A 20,421-nucleotide genomic window follows, 5' to 3' on the forward strand; every position below is an offset into this window, starting at 1 on the left:
CCACCGTGCCCTGAGGGTATTGCCGGGTGGAGTCTGTGCCTGTGTCTGGAGGTACAGGGGGTGGAGGAACTTGTCAGAGGGCCCTGCTGAGGATGGAGCAGCCTTGGTAGAGAGTAGGACAGAGAAGGACCTCTCCAGCAGTGGGAGTTGTCAGTGTAGAGGCCTAGAGACTTGGAAAAATAGGGCATCCAGGAGGCAGAATCTGCCCCATCATGCGAGGATGAGGTACCCTCCGCTCCCCCTTATGGAGGCTTGGTACCCTGCTTGCGCTGAGGTTCCCTGGAGGCTATTTGGAGAGAAACTCAGTCTTCATTTCATATAACAGTCTCCAGATTGCTTGTGTTCATCTTGAGCCCTTCCTATGAAGGACCTGCAGGAAAATCTTAGGACTCCTAATTCATCAAGGAATAAAGAAGACCGGAACATGATTCGCCAGGTGAGGCCTTGTGAGGAAGAAAAAGAGCATATGGTTTGGAATCAGATGAACTTGATTCAAATTTTAGAGGCAGCACATACCCTGGGCAAGTCCATTTACTCCTTAGGACATCAGTTTTTCATCTGGAAAGGAGAATAATGGTACCTCCATCCTCAGGGATTCTCCAAGGCTGAACAGGAATTTCAGCCACGCTCTCTAATTGGCGTGATTGTCCCCTGGAGTAAGAAATGACAACCTGCTCCAGTATTCCTGCCTGGAGAATTCCATGGACAAAGGAGCCTGGAGGGCTTCAGTCCATGGGGTCACAAAGAGTCAGACACAACTGAAGCGACTTAGCATACACACATGTCCCCCATTGCAGTATAGATCGCTTTTAAAAACTGCACATCTGGTTTACCCTAATCAAACAGAAACGGTTGTAACATAATGCCCTGCGCTCGTTCATAGGTTTGTCACTTGTTTTAATCACAGGATTTTACCTTCTCTTAGCACTGTGGCTGATTATTTAATTTTTTTATAATCGTGTGGCAAATAACCATGCATTAGGAGGTAGGGCTGTAAAAAGAGTATGCCGCAAATAGGGTTTGGTCATCAGCCAGCAAATTGCTAGCTGCCTCTGCTGCCACGTGTTACCATATCAAATGGGTTGCCCAGGGATCCTCCGCCAGCCGCTCAGGGCTCTTTCTAATTTGGGTGACCGTGACACTGTAGTTTTGCAGTGTCGTTGTGTTGGTCATTATAGTAATGACGTACATTTACTAAAATTCTGTAGGAGAGTTGTTCTCAGTTCTGCCTGGAGAGAGCCTCATGGATCTCCAGGTATCTCCAAGGCCATAAAATGGAACCAGTCAAAACTGGTTTTCATTTACTGCTTCAGAGATGCAGAATGAAACCCAAGCAAGCAATAGGTGTATATTTTTGGAGCAACTATAGCCTCATGCTTTTCCGAGGGAAGATTGATAATTAAGGACATTCATTACTGGTAGGGCCTTTAACCTTGAATTTAAAAAGAAGAGGACTTTTTTTTTCTGTAGCTATACCAAGTTCCTGGATGATAAGCAAGTTAGTGATGATCTGTACCGTTTTACAGATATGATTGCTGAGGGTTGTGGCTACAGGACCGGCATCCATTTGGCTTTGATGCCTGGCTTCATGTGGCTCTTCCCTTGGTGGGTTTCTTCTTGGCCCTAAGACCTCAGCTTATATGCTCCCTGTTAGAGGGGCCTTGTTTCATTCTCGTTGAGGTAAAACTGTTCTTTCCCTGCTCACTGTTTCCTTTTGCTTCTTATTCCCTTGTTAGCATTAGTCACGAGCTTTAATCTTCTTTATATTAGCTTGTTGTTAGTATTCGTTATTTAATTGTATTGTTAGTCTGTCTCCACCATAAGAACCTGCACTCCCTTAAGGTCTAGCCTCCATCTTTGTTGCCCTCATGCAGGGCCTGACCCTTGTGAGACCCTTTGTTAATATTTAAGCAAGGAGGGTATAGTAAGAGGTTTTAAAGGCTAAGCTGTTCATTGAATGTTTATGCGCAGAGGCAGAAAGCAGACCAAAGGGAAGGTTGGTTTGAGGTGTGAACATTGTCATGAAAATACATTTCCACAAATGAAAGAGGTATATACTTAAATGTGTGTGGTTTTCCAAATAATGTCTGGTAGGTAAATAAGATTTGCTTTGGGGGATTTTTTAAATTTTTAAAAAATTCAGGATGGGGAACACATGTATACCTGTGGCGGATTCATTTTGATATTTGGCAAAACTAATACAGTTATGTAAAGTTTAAAAATAAAATAAAATTAAAAAAAAATACAGCAGACTTTGAATTAGAAGAAGTTTCAGTGCTGGTTCTACTTGAGTAGAATTGATAAAAATCTGTTAATCATCAGTTCGACTTTAAACACCTGAGAGATTTTTCAACTTTGGAAACATAGGCCATGATCTTGAGCTTTTGTTTCTAAAAATAATCATACCTGGCCTTTTTTTTTTTTTACCGAGTGTATAGTTGGTCATTGTTTTTTGACTCCTAGCGTATCTGCATGTCATTTAGAATGCTTGATGTGGAAGTGTCCAGGTCAGCAATAAAAAGCTCCTTCTTGATTCTTAAAACATATTCCTTTCACATCTGGCCATTTGGGTGAGGCAGAGCCATACAGTTCTGGATGACCATTGAAGAATGTATAGCTAATGAACGTCTAGACTTTCAGATGTTTCCACTGGTCCAATTCAATTGCTTGAGATATTTTCTATGATAGGTGGCAAAACTTTGAAATCAAAACAGCTTAAACACGTTATCTTAGATATAAGGACTGGGTGATTCTCCAGGTCAGTGAGTTGAGTAGCTCAGTGATCTTGTCAGGGACCCAGGTTCTTCTTGGCTGTCCTTGGTATGTTCACTTGGTCTCTTGGTGGTCTAAAGATGGCCATCAAAGATCCTGGCATCGTATCTAGATGACATGACATGACAGCCTCCAGGGACAGCAGCAAGAGGTAGTCTCCTTGTCTCTCTGTCTTAGTGTAAAAGATGCTTTCCTGGAAGCCCTAGCAGAGATTGTACCTTTATAGTCTAGCTGGACACAAGGGGGTCACACTGCTAACCCAGTTATGGGACCTGAAATGCCCTGATTGGCCGGGACCAGTTGGGATCTAGTCACTTTTCTCTGGGGGTGACTAAAACATGGCTTGTCTGTCAAAGAAAAGGTGAGAAAGAAGTGAGCAGACAGTAAGTGGTCACTGCCATTCCAGGTCCATCCTCCCGGACGCCCCCTTCACGGATGTGTCTGTTGCTCTCAGATTATGAACATTTGACAAAATTGGAACGGAGCGATAGTTCTGGTGGAAGGTTCCCACCATCAGGTCAGGTTATCCTCCTGGGAGTTCTGCGATGACAGCTTCTCCATCAGTATGAGAGGAGTGCTGTGCTCACAGGTTATGTGACTCTATCAATAAGATTTTCAAATAGCCTTTTAATCCAAATGTGCTAAGTGAGCACACCTGTTTACCAGCTGAGGTTTTCTGCATTCCTTGTACTGGAAGATATGTCATTTTGTGCAAACTAGGAAAGGAAGTTGGTTCGAGGAACACTGACTGCAAAATCAAACCCGTCTTGTCTCTCTCGTGCAATAGAAAATAGAAATAGAACTCAAACTTGTCAGTCATCCTGCGATCTCTGGGAATTTCAAGTTTGCACTACCTTGTTTTTTCCCCTAATTATGTTAATACTTGGAACGTTTAGGCTTTCAAATGTTTGACTTTTCTGAAGTTGAGAGAAGGTATCGAGTTTATTTTTACTTTTCCCAGATGTCATTCATTTCTTTGGCATAAAAATCCTTATCTCACAGAATAAGCTGCAGGAAATGTGTTGAATATCAAAGACCAAGCTGGATGTTCAGGAGAACAGGAGTGCTTTTCACTGAAAACATGGTTTTCAACAAACAGTGCCAGTTTGGAAGCCTGTCAGATTGGCCACGTCTTCACGGGATGCTGTGGAGGTTGAAATCAGCATACAGGTTTATTCACCTTATTCTTAGAGACAACATTCAGCAACATTATCTGTCAGTTCATCCAACTCTTCTGCTTTTCAGATGAGCAAGCATAGGCTTATTCCCTAGTGGCTCAGACAATAAAGAATCTGCTTGCAATGCAGGAGACCTGGGTTTGATTGATCCCCTGGAGAAGGGAATGGCAACCCACTCCAGTATCCTTGCCTGGAGAATTTCATGGACAGAGGAGCCTGGTGGGTTACAGTCCTTGGAGTTGCAGAGTTGGACATGGTTAACTTTCACTTTTCCTTTTCCACCTCTGTTAATTTTGGAGGATGTGATACTTCCTTATAGCCCCAGAGAACACACAGCTCATGCAGTATTGTATAGCTGAACTTGAACAATGTTCTACTTAGATAATTTCGATACTGATTGTAAACGTAGCCATTGGGAGTGGTGGTAATAGTGATGATGAGAATAATAAAAGGCAAAGAGCATCATCCTAACATTTATCCAGCACTTACTCTGTACCAGGCAGCATGCCTGGAGCTCTGCTGACGTGCTGTCACTTCAGCCTCACAATAACCATAATCTTCCCACTGAAAAGAGTAGAGTGGGCAGGTTAAATTAGGCCAGTGTCACACAGCTGTATTAGAGCTGGGGTTCCAGGGCATGTTTCTCTGATGCTAGAGCCTGTGTTCTTAATGATGAGGCTTACCGCTGGTCACAGTGTGGAAGGGGGTGGTGTTTTTGACGAGAAGGAAAGGTCCTGAGTGGCATGAGGCATGGTTAGCCCTGGGAAGGACTGGATAACCCAGTGGACATAGGGTATCATTTAGATCAGGTGAAAACTCCAGCTTTCTTTTGCTCCACCAGAGGAAGAGCTGGGGAGAGAGGAGACCTTAGCCATGGGTTCAAGCTTTGAAAAGAGAAGTTGGCTGCAGGTGCTGGGAGAACTGATGAAACTCAGATGGGCCTGGGGTTGGGATCCTGGCTCCCTGTGACACACCCTGGATCAAGATCCTGGGGCTGCTGGTGAGAGAAGACCAGATGCTTAAGTAAAAGGTGGGCCTGTCACATGGACAGGTGTCCTCTGGGGAGACAGCAGCTAACATCTGAAGAGCCCTGCAAGGCATACAGTGGGTTTTACAATCATGAAAAGCTTTTTCAAGGTGGGAAACAAGAATTTGGGGGACTTCAAGTGACAGCCCCAAGTCTACAGCTCTAGGTCATTCAGCTGGGCTTGTCAGGCCCTGGCTTTGAGATCTTGTACGTAGAGTTATATAGGTTTGGTTCTAGAAGGCCTGGCTCAGGACGTGAGGAGGACGGGAGGCAGGCAAAAGACAGAAGAGTATGGAAAGTAGAGTATTGAAAGAGTTGAGTGAGATTTACAACAGGAGTTGGCAAACCTTTTTATAAAGACAGTTGAATATTTTTTCCCTTGGAGACCATATGGTCTTTGTCAAGACTGTTCCACCCTCCTGTAAGTTGGTGGAAAACTCAGGCATTTAAAAATCTCTTATCTATCATAGAAAATCTACAGAAAATCCCCAGTAGGCAAGTGGTCCTTGCCTTATGTATGATGTCACAGAAAATGGTAGCCTTAAGTGTTCAACCTCAGATTCCAAATTGTTAACACAGTCAAATGCAAAAAATTGATAACTTTTTTTAAACACAGGGCTTCAGTCTGTGTAAATGTGATTATAAGAGGTGTGTTCTCTCTGCAAATCTGCTCAGCTTTCTCTTCAACGTTTCTTTTGATTTGTCCAATTCATCCACCATTTTTTAAAAAATGGAAATATAATTTGGCACATTGCAGCCCATGGATAAGTAAGGATCACCCTAAAGCCTGAAAATGTGTTTTCCATTTATAGAAACAGGGGTTAAGCTGATTTGGAAATGTTGAGAACATACACTTCATTCTTAAGGTGACTTGTAACTGAGATGTGTATCTAGGAACCTTTGGTAAAGAATTCTCTTGCACTCTTTTGAAATTAAGAAGTGAACGAAAGTAAAGACAGTACAAAAATCTGTTCAGTCTGTCTGTTTGAGCTCTGATTTGTGGGGCAAATGCCCATGTGTATCCAGTATGCCCCCAGTTATGTAAATTTTAGATGTTCTTGGACTAAATGAAGGCAGAAGAAAGGACATGGCATGCCTCAGATGAGGCTGACCGTGGTAATCAGGGGTTCATGGGGCTGGAGGATGCTTGTGTTACATGGCTCTCCAAGAGCAAATTGAGGTCTGAGTAATGACATATTTTGTCTGTACTTTACAAGGAATGGAGCCTTTTTGTTTATTTTTTCAAAGAAACTCTGGAAACCATGTCTAATTTCAACCTAATGAAACACCTCCTAACATCAGGGGTTTTTTGGGTCAGTGTTTCAGAAGAATTTCATCTCATGGTCATCATGTAACAGAGTGTGCTGTGTTCACATGCACTCCACGTTACATCACCTATTAGATTTCTTTTATTAGCTTAACCCTGATAATTGTAATGAAGTTCTCATTGCTAGTTTTTAGATGTTGGACATTAATTTATTGAGTGTCAGCTCCTCCCATATGCAGTTATAGCGCTAAGAACGGCTGTGGGGATGTTGGTCTGTTTATCCCTGTGAATGTGTGACTCAAAAGCACTCAGGCTTTTCTGTGCTGTTTTGGAGATTAAAAATCGACTCAGATCAGAGGATGTTCTGTGACCAAAGTTTATAAATCTCCCAGAGGATGTTGGCAGTGGAGTTTGGCGGGCGAAATATATCTGCCTGAAGTCCAGCATGCTTAGATAGATTCCTAATGAAGAAAAAAACAAAACTTTTCCAAGAGAGAAGATAATTTGGGTTGCTTTGAGATATTCACTGTAGCAAGTTGTGATTATCTGTTTAAAATCATACCAAGAAATGAGGAAAGAGAACTTTTTCAAAAAGTTTGCTTTTCTAGGAATGGAGACACTGGACTTGATAAGTTCATACTGGCCTTTCCCAAACATGAACCTCATCCATGGTGGGCGAGGATCTGCTTGTAAAGACTGACCCCAGCATCCTTTCCCCTGATCATCAGGTGGACAGCCATATTTTTCAGCACTAGCTCATTTCGGCGTTCCTTAAAAAATGCTGGCATCCTAGCAACTGAGTGGATTAGCTGTGTCAGACGCTGAGAAAGGAATCTTCCATGGTCAGCACCCACATGTTGAGAACACTCTTGGTGGAGTCTCCGTTAGTGAATAGAATCAGCACCTGTGGTCCTGGGAGCCCTTGCCCCCTGGTGTCTGCCACAGCCTCTCCTTCTGGGAATGCTGAGTCCCAGAGGGGGGATACTCACTCCATCCTGGTCAGTGGCCAGAAGGACAGCAGCTTGCACTCGACACAGCAGTTCTGAAGCAGGCAGAGGGTGCAAGGGCTTGTCTAAGTTGGGGTGGGCCCTGATAGTTGAAAGGCAGAAAGCTTTCAGAACATTTGCCACTTCTCTTAAAACAGCTCTGCACGAGTAGCTGAGCAGATGTCAAAACTAAACATTGTCCTGCTCTCAGATCAGTCAGATCACAGACAAAACACATATTTTATTCAAGTATCCAGGTGATTAGTGGTAAGTAAAGAGTTTCTACACAAAGGTAGGAAAATTGCATAAAGTTTATTTCCTAGGTCCCTTTATTTGGTTGTGTTTTGCTCATCAACAAATGCACTTATTTTTCAGATGGTTTATGAACTGTTTACATGATTGGTTGTCCTCCTCCCCTTCCCTCTCTCTCTTCATCCAGTTTCTCTCTGACAAGCCTCATGTTGTTGTTGTTATTGTTTAGTTGCTCAGTCGTATCTGACTCTTTGGCGACCCCACAGACTGTAGCCCACCAGGCTCCTCTGTCCATGGGATTTCCCAGGCGAGAATATTGGAGTGGGTTGCCATTTCCTCCTGAAGGGGATCTTCCTGACCCAGGAATCAAACCCACATCTCCTACATGGGCAGATGGATTCTTTACCATTGAGTCACCTGGGAAGCCCAAGCTTCATGTAGGTGTAACAAATAGATTTCAGGGTCCAAAAATGCCAAACCCACTTGATGCACGTGAACCACGACATTTGTTGACTGTCTTAGGAGCCAGGAGGCTTTCTGTATTAAAGGATCTGAATCCTGATAATGCAGTGATCCTGCCCGTGAGTGAGGCTCAGTCCTGGCAGTACTAACCCGAAATATCCCTGTTCCAGCATTTCTTTCTCTGTGGAATTAATCTTATGGTTAATTAGGGAATTAATCTTATGGACCCCTGTAGTTCCACCAGAGAGGTCAATCTGCCAAAACCTATGCCATCATCTCAGGATGACGAGAAAGGGGCCAGACAAAACTGGCAGATTTTATAAAGGTTTGTTGAAGCACCTTTGAATGAGTAGGTTGAGTATTTCCAGATATGAAGCAAAATGTGTCTGATAAGCCACTGAATGGTATGTGTAAGTAGTTTCCCAATTTTTGTCCCATGTGTTATATACAGTGATGCAAGTTTTCTTACGGAAAGTCTTGTCTGTCATTTGTTGTTCAGTTGCTAAGGTGTGTCCAGCTCTTTGCCACCCCATGGAGTGCAGCACACTAGGCTTCTCTGTCCTTCACCATATCCCAGAGCTTGCTCAAACTCATGTCCATTGAGTCATCCAGCCATCTCAACCTCTGTCACTCCCTTCTCCTCCTGCCGTCTATTTTTTTCAGCATCAGGGTCTTTTCCAATGAGTCAGTTCTTCGCATCACGTGGCCAAAGTATTGGAGTTTCAGCTTTAGCATCAGCCCTTCCAATGAATATTCAGGACTGATTTCCATTAGGATGGATTGGTTTGATCTCCTTGCAGTCCAAGGAACTCTTAAGAGTCTTCTCCAACACCACAATTCAAAAGCATCCGTTCTTCGGCACTCAGCTTTCTTTATGGTCCAACTCTCACATTCATACATGACTACTGGAAAAATCATAGCTCTGACTAGACGGACCTTTGTTGGCCAAGTCATGTCTTTGCTTTTTAATATGCTGTCTAAGTTGGTCATAGCTTTTCTTCCAAGGAACAAGTGTCTTTTAATTTTATGGCTGCAGTCACCATCTGCAGTGATTTTGGAGCCCCCCAAAATAAAGTCTCTCACTGTTTTCCCCATCTATTTGCCATGAAGTGATGGGACCAGATGCCATGATCTTAGTCTTTTGAATGTTGAGTTTCAAGCCATCTTTTCACTCTCCTCTTTCACTTTCATCAAGAGGCTCTTTAGTTCTTCTTCACTTTCTGCCATAAGGGTGGTGTCACCTGCATATCTGAGGTTATTGATATTTTTCCCGGCAATCTTGATTCCAACTTGTGCTTCATCCAGCCCGGCGTTTCATATGATGTACTCTGCCTATAAGTTAAATAAACAGGGTGACAGTATTACAGCCTTGTCGTAGTCCTTTCCCAATTTGGAACCAGTGGTATTTTACTACTGCTAAGTAATAGGAACCTTGTGAAAATCAAATTAGGAGGATATGTGTAAATTGCCAAGTGCAGCACTTAGCAATTGAAAGAAGTTCTCTTGAGGTTTAAGGGAAAGTTTTATAAGGCTTTGAGGAACCAGATTTTACTCCTTCTTGGATGAAAGTCTTGTTGATATCTCAGATTGTTGGTTACCTTGAGAATAGGCACTTTCTGGTACAGCAGACTCTGGGGAGATGTCATGCGCAGAGAGAAGGTTTGACATTAGCCATTCTATTCAGATCATGTTAGGGACAGTGGCCAGGGCTTCTGCCGCCCTTGACAGACATATTATCTGGGGCTTGTAAATGAACTATATGCTCACACAGGTCCTCTGTATATATAAATACTGATTCTAAGGAAGAACTGAAATAATATTATGGTAGGATATTTTCTAGTTGTTTAGCTTTTGTCTTGTATTTAATCGCATGCACACTGAACCTGCATTGTAGCCTTGGCTGGACTTCAGATATCCACCCACCGCTGCTGGTTTTTCTGTGATCTAAATTGTTTCTTATTTAATATTTTTATTTAAATTCACTCTTTTAAAATGTGAATTTATTTTAAAAAGAACGTCTTCCTTGCATGAGTGGAAAATGCAGTAACTGTTATATATAGTGGAATTGAAAGGGAGTCCTCTGTTATGAGCTCCTTCCGGAAAACCAGTTAATTCCCACAAGTACTGCCCCCAGTTAGACCAACTGAAAGCAGCACTCGACAGAAAACTGTCTGGAATCAGTCAACAGAAAATGCATCATCTTTCATCAGCATAACGCAAGACCATGTGTTTCTTTGGTGATCAGGCAAAAATTATTACAGCTTGGCTAAGAGGTTCTGATTCATCCGCTGTATTCACCAGACATTGCACCTTCAGATTTCCATGTATTTCAGTCTCTACAAAATTCTCTTACTGGAAAAAAATCCAATTCCCTGTAAGACTGTAGAACAAAATGGTGAGTACATTGGTCAATGAAGTTCTTGGTGAAAATGAAAAATGTGTCTTTTAGTTTTTACTGAAAAACCAAAGGAACTTCTTTGGATAAAGCTGGCCTTTGCTGTGATTGGTGGTGGTCCATTTCACTTGCCCCACAATCTCGCCCATTCCACATTATGTTACAGTGTCCATTTTATATTCCTGTCACAATTTGTTTTAAAAATGGAACATTTTCTTTAAATTTAAGTAGAGAATCCCATGTGGAAATACAGTGAAGAAGGGTTTTTTTTGCTTAACATACGTGGAACCCAAACATCAAAGCAATTAACATAACCAAGCTGGCACATGTGATTTTCAGGGCTTGATTTGGATATTTTGAGTGCATTGGCCATCTCCCACATGGTATAACTCTCATTATTCTGAATTAATAGCATGATTTGATCACTGTCAACTGGTATGCCCACCTGTGGAGCATCATCCAGCACGAAATCTCCAGCATGAAACTTCACAAACTACTTTTTAACACATTCGATCAATCACAGCACTGTCTCCATATACTGTACAATCTTATTTTGCATTTCTGTTGGATTTTTACCTTTCTTGAAGTAACAAAGTATAATATGCCAGAAATGTTGCTTTTTTCCTTTCATCTTCAATATTATAATGGCTACACAAAAATTCACCAATTTTGATAAGGTTTTTTTTTTTTTAAATGCACGATGACATGACAGGCTAACAAAATTGTCTTGAATGAAGTTAAAAACGACAAAATGCTACTAGAGTTATCTGATGGAAAAAAGGGTTTTGACCAAGCCGTCGAATGTGTTTCAATGAGCAGGGAAAACAGTGTCATAGGATCAGCACAAAACACCAAGTTTAAGGCCTGCAACCCTGGTGCAAGAGGAAAGTAACAAGTGGGTGAGAGGGATATTTAAGATGTGATGGCACCAATCAGAGAGGAGTTTCTCCTTAATGTGAACTCCTTAGACAAGTTCTGAGGGTTTTTGTTTGGATTCCTGCGTCAACATATTTTTTAGATTAGACCCCATTTAATGGCATCACCTAATCTTTTATTAACACCATTATCATTAGGGGTTCCTGTTTTCTCCTTTTCTGGAAACAAAGTTCAGGGCATTTTTCGGCAGCAACTGTACTTCTAAGAAGCACAGATTTGAGCAACTCTTCCTCGGTTAGGCCTTCAGTTTGGGAAGGACATTGTCGACTAGGCAGAATGGAATGAATCCAAACCCACTTAAAGATGTTAGCCAGGAAACTGCCGTGCACCAACCCTGGCTAATTGAGGCTACCTGGGAGTCCTGATTGCTGGGTGTACCTGGGCACTTGTGGAGGGGAAGAGTCCAGTTTTATCTCTGCTGAAGCGTTATTCTAAGCCTGGTGCCGTGTGTACAGCAGACTCCATGATGAGTTGTTGGGCAGACTTGGAGCATCTGGCAGCTCGCTGAGAGGGCAGTCCCATGTCCTTGGAAGCTTCTGGACTCCTCTTTCAGAAGCTCCCACAGATCTCAGGTGTTCCTGGCTGTGGCAGCAGTGATGGGATGGAAAGGCTCATGAGAGTGTGTGATATAAGAGTTTACTGTGAGGCTGATGCAGAGTATTTAGGTCATTAAAATTATAGCCTGCCCCTCCCTGCCCTTTGCATAGACAAGCATCTTAGAATGAACTCTCTCCAGGCTAGAGCCACGTGCTTCTCTCCTCACCTTATCAGTCCGGGGGTCACAGCCCCTGACCAGGAGGGAGGCTGGATGGCAGAAGGAGAAGCAAGGAGAGTTGGCATGTTCACACTCGGGGCCTGGGTACTTGGTGTGCTTTGATCCCTGCGGGGGCCAGTGAGGAATGAAGCATGTCAGTGTTGCTTCCTTTTCTGTTTCAATTGACCGGATACTCTAAGCTTATGATAATTTGGGGGGCGGGAACTGGGGAGGAAAGTTATTATATGTTAGAATAAAAAAATTTAGTTTTCAAAATAATGGTATTTTTGAACCATGCTGTGATATTTGTATCTTATAAAAGACCTCTCATTGTGCAAAGATCAGGATATTTAACCTAATATTTAGCACTTAAATAATCTGCCTGCTAGCTTTCCAGATATGTTCCTGGAGGCTTTTGGAGTTGGTTGCTTGTTTTTTCAGATGCCCAGGAAGCTTTACTTGTCTATACACAGCTAGCCGTGGATTTTATTTTTATGATACAAAAATAACGGTTGCATTACAGAGGGTTATTTTTGGAAACAGTTTTTCTGTATTTGAGTTCTTTAGTCCTAAAGACAGAAAGTACGTAATAAAGATGTAAAACTTGTTTTTGAAATTATGAAAGTAAAGTATTTTCATTTTATAGAACATATGGGAAACTATGTGGCAGAGTGAGAACCCACCAGGCAGCGATCACCACGGCTGATATTTTGGTGTTGCTTCTGCCCAGGTGGCTCAGACCATAAAGGATCTACTCTCTTATTTTTATACAAAGAAAAAAACATTGAGATGAAACCACCTAACTTTGTGAATTTTCTTAATTTGCTTCTCTCCTTGTGTGTAAGACACAAGTTGAACTAAATGGTATTTATGTTCTGAAACTCACTGCTTATTGGGGTTATTCAAATGATTTGAAATGATGTTTTAAGACTTTATTAAACTGCCTGCCTTTTTGAAATCGTTATGACTGTATAGTCTTTCATATCTTTAAATATTCTTTAGCCATGTTCATATTTAGACATAAGATATGACCTTTAAATGTTAAATGAAAGAAAATAGCCAAAGAGATTGATGAAAAATGCTGAGATACATTCCAACATAATAATTTGTAATTTGTAATTACTTTTATTTACACCTACTAGTTTGGTTGCATAGTTTTTAATATGAGGCCTTAGATTTTATATGGGTCATTACTGACCTAAATTAAGGATAAAAAGTAACCACACACTCAGTTTTATTACCACCCCAAGGACAAAGGACTCAAATCGAAAGATGAGAAATCGTCACAGAAATCCAGCTTTCCAAGTTAAAACTAGTGATCAGTTTCCAAGCAAAGAGACTTCAGATTTTATTAACTTGAAGCAGCTGTTGTCTTTAATACGCTACTTTTTTTTTTTTTTCCGGAAATGGAAAAAGTCTTATAAAGAATACTTGTGTTGTTTCTTTTTGAAAGCAGCTGGCTTCCCATCCTTGAGCTGTTTGTGAGTTCAGAAACCCCAGGCTGTGGGTATTTTCCTCCTGAAGGAGCTAGGGGAGGGAGGAACCAGGGAGCAGGCTTCCACCATCCTATGCAGGGACCCCATTCTTATTTCACCCACACCAGCCCTACTGCAGTGTGTCTCACCCTTATAAACTCTGCCTCAGGGACTCAGAGGGCTTCCCAGGTGTGTGCTGGTAAAGAATCCAGCTGCCAGTGCAGGAGACACAAGAGACTCAGGTTCAATCCCTGGGTTGGGAAGATTCCCTGGAGGAGGGTATGGCAACCCACTCCAGTATTGTTGCCTGGGAAATCCCATGGACAGAGGAGCCTGGCGGACTACACTTCACAGGATCACAGAGAGTCAGACACGACTGGGTGACAGAGTATGCCCACACAGGGGACCTAGAAGGTGAGGAGCAGGATGAGAGCAACCTCATCCCCCCGGCACTCAGAGGGGAGGGCAGGGAGGCAGCCGAGTCCTAGGGGCAGAGCAGGGCAGAGGGAGCAGTCCTCGCTCAGGTACCCTTCACTCAGGCTCACAGTGGAATTCCTTTCATGACACTTAAATCACTGCCCCCAGCAGCTTCCGTAGTGACAAGTGGGGGACACCCTCAGAGCTGGAAGTCCCCCCATTCCTGCGTGGCTTCCACAAACCTGCCCAGTGATCTCAATGTCCTTTGGAAAGCTGCTCACATCTAATTTCTTCAGGGTTGCCTTTGATCCCTGGCACGAAATCACCTCCAAACATAGTCTGTAGTTGCTGCATATTAGGATTATTTGATGAATGTCCTCCTCGCCCTGTTTTGTACACTGTTTTGTCCTCAGCACCAGACCCTACCTAAATATTCATTGAAGGAATAAAAAGACTTTTTGAAACAGTATTTTACCTCCCTTTCGTTAATCTAAATATCTAAAATTTCTTGATGAAAATATTTATGTAAATTTTGATAGCTCTTTTTGGTGGCATAGTATTATTTTGGGCTTCCCTGGTGGCTCAAACAGTAAAGAATCACACTTTATTTCTATTATTACTATAATATCAGCTCCACCTCAGATCCCTGGGTTGGGAAGATCCCCTGGAGAAGGGAATGGCTGCCCACTCAAGTATTCTGACCTGGAGAATTCCACAGACTATCGGGTTGCAAAGAGTCGTATGCGACTCTTTACATTTGCCAATAGGAAAAGGACAAAATTATGTGTGCCTTGTATTAGATATTTATTGTATTTTAATATAACTTTATATTATTATAAAATAATGCTATGTTATTCTATGTAAGTTTATATTATTTAATGCCTAAAATTGTTTTTGGCAAGGTCTTACCTTTTAATTCAAATTGTTTTAAGTGAGAAATAGAGATTATGAATGATTATTGCTTATTATATTTGAGATTTCCTTGTGTTTAAGCCAGTCTAAAAATTTCAAAGTGTAGAGAGTGCATTTCTAGTAATTATGTCCTTTTTAAGATGAGGATTTTGAAAGTTGAAAGAATTTCTCAAATCAGTGATGGATTCAGGAAAGAAAGTTGAGCAATGGGGGAATTTTCCAGAATTTTCTCTTTTGACTCCTTAGAAGATGTTGTAATCACTGTCTTTTCAGAATCACTTTGCCATCTTCAATGATTGGCACAGCACCCTGAATGTGTTCAGTACTGGGTGTTTGTTTGAATGTATGTGTGTATTTACCTATGCGTAAGGACTCAAAAGGGCTTCCCTGGTGGTTCAGATGTGAACAGTCTGCCTTTAATGCGGGAGACCTGGGTTTGATCCCTGGGTTGGATTTGATCCCTGGGCTGGGAAGATCCATGGAGAAGGGAATGGCATACTCAACTCCAGTATTCTGGCCTGGAGAATTCCGTGGACAGAAGAGCCTGGCAGGCTACAATCCATGGGGTTGCAAAGAGTCAGACATAACTGAGTGACTTTCATATATCATTTATAAGGACACAAAAGAAAGACAGAGATCCAGCTGGAAACAGTCTTGTGTTTAAACCTGTTCTTTTAAATTTATACATTTTAAACAATAGTTGCTTTCAATTCAGAAATAGAGAATTTCTGAATTTAAGGTCACCATCAACCTCTCCCTGTCATCTCTCCATATCCCAAATTTTGTTCTTTTCGTAGTTGCCCTTTCTCTAGCCTGTAAATTCACTGTGCATATCTTGTCAGTTTTATCTTTCCAGACTTGAGGACTTTGAGACGTGGCGTTGATTCAGACTCAAGTTATGTGGAATGGGAGGTCATCATGCTGGAGCGGGCCTGAAGACAGCCCTTATTTTTCATAAGGAAAGGGAAAGCCAGGGAGAACAATCATTTTTACAAAATGTCAGTGGGAAAGTTTTAATTACTTAAGAGAATTGAGCTGTTTCTAAACATCCTGGACTGTAGGAATCTCTGCAAATTAGGGTTCTCCCTATGGGTTTGTGGATTCAGTTTGGCTCTGCCTTTTGATAACCATTGCAGCTGTTTTGTTTTATTGTTTTACTCTGAGAACAAACGTGCTCCTTCTGAGAGCTTCTTCAGTGCCTCATACTTAAAATTTTGCTTTCTTGTCCCAAGGGACATGGCTAGGTTTTAGTAACTAGTCCTGGTTCTAGGGGAATAAAGAAGTGGCTCTAAAATGGTCCTTTAGAATGTCAGTGGCATAATCATCTTCCTTGAAAGAAAAAAAAAAAAATTCCTGGCTGTGATCCAAAAAATTACAACACTTTGGCTATAAATCCCTAATTGCCTCTAAAAAGTAAAACAGACATGTTTAATTTTTCTATCCCCTGTGCAGCTTATCTGCTCTGTCTGGTGATTAAGGCAGGCGACAGCCAGTCAGGCTTGTTGGAATCTGGTTCTTTCTCTGCCACTGAGGGCTTTGGCCCAGGCCTCACAATGTGCTTGGCCCAGCTAAATGCATCTCTATAGAAAACTGTTCTCCCTACCACAATGGGGTCTGCAAAGACTCATTCTGCTACGAAATTACTAAGATGTTTGTGTGACACTCATCATTGTCACTGCCTTGTCAGAATTAATGTGTATGGATGAGAATTCTGGAATCTAGCTTATTTCTGTTACTTTATATCTTGAAGGCCTTTCCAGGCTAGAATACACAGAATTCGACTCCAGTTTTTTAAACTGTCTCATGGTATTCCATGGGTGGCCATTTCCCTCTGAATGTACATTGAGGTTGTTTCTAACTGCTCTCAGCTACACACGGTGCTATAGACTAAGCTTATATGAATGGTGGCGATGATGACAACAATAACAACGATAATAAGCAGACACTTAGCAAGTGCTTAACTGTGTGCCCAGCATTAGTTTTATCATTGGAGTGTGTGTGTGTGTGTGTATGTGCGTGTGTTAATCCTCACATCAGCCCTGTGAGATAAGTATCCTTATTTTCCCCATTTTATATTAGAGAAAATTTGAACTTGACCAAAGTAATAAAGCTAGTAAGTTTCCCAACTGGGATTTGATCTAAATAGAACCTTGTTATTTAGGGCCTAAGTCATATCCGACTCTTTTGCCGGACATGGTTTGTAGCCTGCTGGCCTTTTCTGTCCATGGGATTTCCCAGGCAAGAATACTGGAGTGGGTTGCTGTTCCTTTTTGCAGGGGATCTTTCCAACCTAGGGATCCAACTCAACATCTCCTGGATTGGCAGGCAGATTCTTTGCTGCCGAGCCTCCAAGGAAGCCCAAATAGAATCTTATAGGTATATAAGTCCATTAAACTGCATATTCCTTTTTCCTGCTTCTTTCTCCTGCCTTAAATAGTCACTGTTACTCACACCCAGACTTTGATCCTCTCTTTTCCATCTCATAACTACATAAACTCTTCACTGAGCAGTGCTGTGCTGATTAACACCTGGGTTTCTGGGCTTCATGTGTCTCTGCCTTGCATCTCCAGCTGCCGGGGAGACATTTGCACACAGTTGTAGGTTTCTTTTTCCTCACCCCCATTCTTTCTTATTGTTTCCCTTACACCCCTTATATAGACTCTGGTCAGGATGAGTGTCCTGATCATGTGGATGCCATGTATATTTCAGCATCTCTCCTCATTCCTGTCCATGCCCGTCTCACATCCTCCCAATCCTTTGCCAGAACTGAAAAAAATAGTTTTTTTCAGACTCTTCTATGTCATTTTTGCCAACCAGCCACTCCAGCCTGTATTGTTGGTCCTTATCCTATGTTCTGAAATCATATACTGGAAAGCTTCAGGATACAAACCGTGTAATCAGAGGGCTTGGATTCAAATGCTGACTCTGATGACCTTTAGCTTCTTCAAATATAAAGTGGGGATAATACTTCTTACTTCAGTCATGAAGAATAAGTGAGATAATGTTTTAAAGAATGCTAATTATCTTTTTACTACCATTTACATTCTCAAAATGTTTTCCTCTCTTTGTATCCTCTACCTGTGCCCTTAATTATCCACTTTACTTGTTAGTTTTACCTCTTTAGATTATTGGGGCTGGGGTCACCTGATCCTTCTCTGTCTCTACCAGAGACTCAGCTCACAGTGGAGAGCAGTCAGTAGACCTGGCTTGTTACTGAGTGCTGCAGGGCTGAGAATGCATGAGTCATCGTGCTGGGCAACTCTGCTCTGGACAACTGTGCTCTGTTTATCCAAGGATAGAAACGTTTACCTTAATTTTGAAGAGCTGTTTTCAAATACCATATCTGAGTCTCTGCAAACTCCAAACAGTTGATCAGTCATACTTCTCCCAAGCAACGGCAGCTGTGTTCTCTGGGCAAATATTCCACAGGCAGACAGCTAGATTGATCCAGTTAAAATTCACACAAATCATGATGTCTCAGCAGTAATTTTTCATGTAATCTTTGTCGTAGTTTCTACAGAATCTAGTTGATAAAAAATGATTTGTCCCTTTGAAAGCTATCATGGACGGACACACAGAGACCCATACACACTCACAAAAATCTGCTTTTTATAATAGTTCATACTTTGAGGGAAAAAATACCCTAATTTTCTAGAGTCATGAAGAAAAAATGAGATAATTGTGTGATTTCCTCAGTAAACCTGCTGTCTAGATATGATTACGTGTGTGTACGGTCACTCAGTTGTGTCTGACTCTTTGTGACCGCATGGATTGTAGCCTGCCAGTCTCCTCTGTCCATGGGGTTTTCTATGCAAGAATACTGGCAACTGGAGCTGCCATTTCCTTCTCCATGGGATCTTCCCGACCCAGGGGTCAAACCCGTGCCTCCTGCATTGGCAGGCAGATTCTTTTCCGGGAGTTGGTGACGGACAGGGAGGCCTGGCGTGCTGCAGTCCATGGGGTCACAAAGAGTCGGACACGACTGAGTGACTGAACTAACTGACTGACCAGGAAAGCCCCTAGATATGATTAGTCTCCAATTAAAGTTACTAAGATATTGCTCAGGTGCAGTGGTGGGGGGTGGGGATAATTTTGAGTGGTGAGCAATTGGGTAAATAGTACCTAATCACAAGCATAGTAGTGATTATTTATATAGCACTTCTACATCCAGAGACTCTGCTATGGTTTGTAGCTTTACCTGTACCTGTTTATTCCTTTATTGTCTCAAATCCAAGAAGCAGTGTTGAAGTAAGGACACCAAGGTCCAAAGAAGAGAGTGACTTCTGGGGACAGAAGAAGGGGGCTTGCGAAGGAAGTCGGAAAGTGAATGTGCTCCAGGGAGCTGGCTGTTTTCCTTTGCAGAAATTGTCTCTGAAGTGAAGTAGAGGGGACCATCCACAAGGAAGGAGTGGCAGTGAAGGGACCTGGAAGACCACAGGCATCAGAGTCACTCAAACATGGACAGGTATTTCGGCTTAGCTGCCTCTTGGCGACTAGCCTTAAGCAAGTTCCTAACCCTGTCTGGGCCTTGGATTTTTCAGTGGTCCATCAAGGGAAACATAATGGCCATAGTGATGCTGCGAAAAATAAATCAAATAATGTTTAGCAAAGGGCTTCCCAGGTGGCTCAGTGGCAAAGAACCTGCCTGCCAATGGAAGAGACATGGGTTCGATCCCTGGGTTGGGAAAATCCCCTGGAGAATGCAGTCACAGTGCACTCCAGTACTCTTGCCTGGAGAATTCCATGGACAGAGGAGCCTGGCGGGCTACAGTCCATGGGGTCACAAAGAGTCAAACACGACTTAGCAACTAAAAAACAACATATAACAAAGGGATTATTAGTCTACTACTTAAAGGTTGTAGCACCCAAAGAATATGTTTCTTGACCACTTTCAAGATTTTATCAATAGGCTTCTAATATTAGAATTAGGAAAAATAATTGTGTAGGTTTCAAGTGTAGCCAAAGGAGCACTGAACAACTGTAAGAATAACTTTAACTGTTACTTGCACTCAATATAGATCATGATTTTTTCCATTTTTGCTTTCTTTGCTTCTTTCTTTCTTCCCTTCCTCCTTTCCTCGTTTTTTTCTTTCTGTTCTGAAGTGTACCTCAGTATCCATCTCTAAAACTACATATACATTTCCTTACCTAACCATACTAGAAGTGACAAAATTAAACGTAAACTGAAAATTGGCAGTACTGGAGCTTTGGAAAATAGTCAAAAACATAATTTCTGTGTAGTTTATGAGTTGGTGTTCATTTTTTTTTTTTTTTTCGCAAGAGTGATTAAATCTAAGGATTTCATGCATGCTTTTTCGTTTTGCTTGCCTTCCTTAAGTTTATTTTTCAGAAGATATTATACTCAAGATTTAAATATACTCAAGTACTGTGAAAAGTGAGTAAAACAATGATGTGGGCATAGTCTAATAGTTGTTGACATTTTACCATAAAGCCTTGAAAGTTTTTTAAGGGGTATATACTGTGAAGGAAGATATCATCCAATTTCCAGCTTCAAGCAGTCCTATCCCCTTCATCTCCACATATACACAGATTCCTGTAAATTTGGTGTCTGACTTTGCTGTCTCTAT

General features: G+C 41.8%; 1 protein-coding gene and 1 long non-coding RNA gene across 3 annotated transcripts in view; both read left to right on the plus strand.

Moving 5' to 3' along the window:
• PDZRN3 (PDZ domain containing ring finger 3) overlaps positions 1-20,421 on the plus strand; it is a 272,619-nt gene that overhangs the window by 64,642 nt on the left and 187,556 nt on the right. The window lies entirely within an intron of this gene.
• Positions 18,755-20,421, plus strand: part of LOC123330995 — a 41,441-nt gene continuing 39,774 nt past the window's right edge. The window contains exon 1 of the long non-coding RNA XR_006547376.1: positions 18,755-19,298. This is a non-coding gene — a long non-coding RNA (uncharacterized LOC123330995). The remainder of the gene's footprint in view (positions 19,299-20,421) is intronic.

Source organism: Bubalus bubalis, chromosome 21 (genome assembly GCF_019923935.1).
Source record: "Bubalus bubalis isolate 160015118507 breed Murrah chromosome 21, NDDB_SH_1, whole genome shotgun sequence".
NCBI lineage: Eukaryota > Metazoa > Chordata > Mammalia > Artiodactyla > Bovidae > Bubalus > Bubalus bubalis.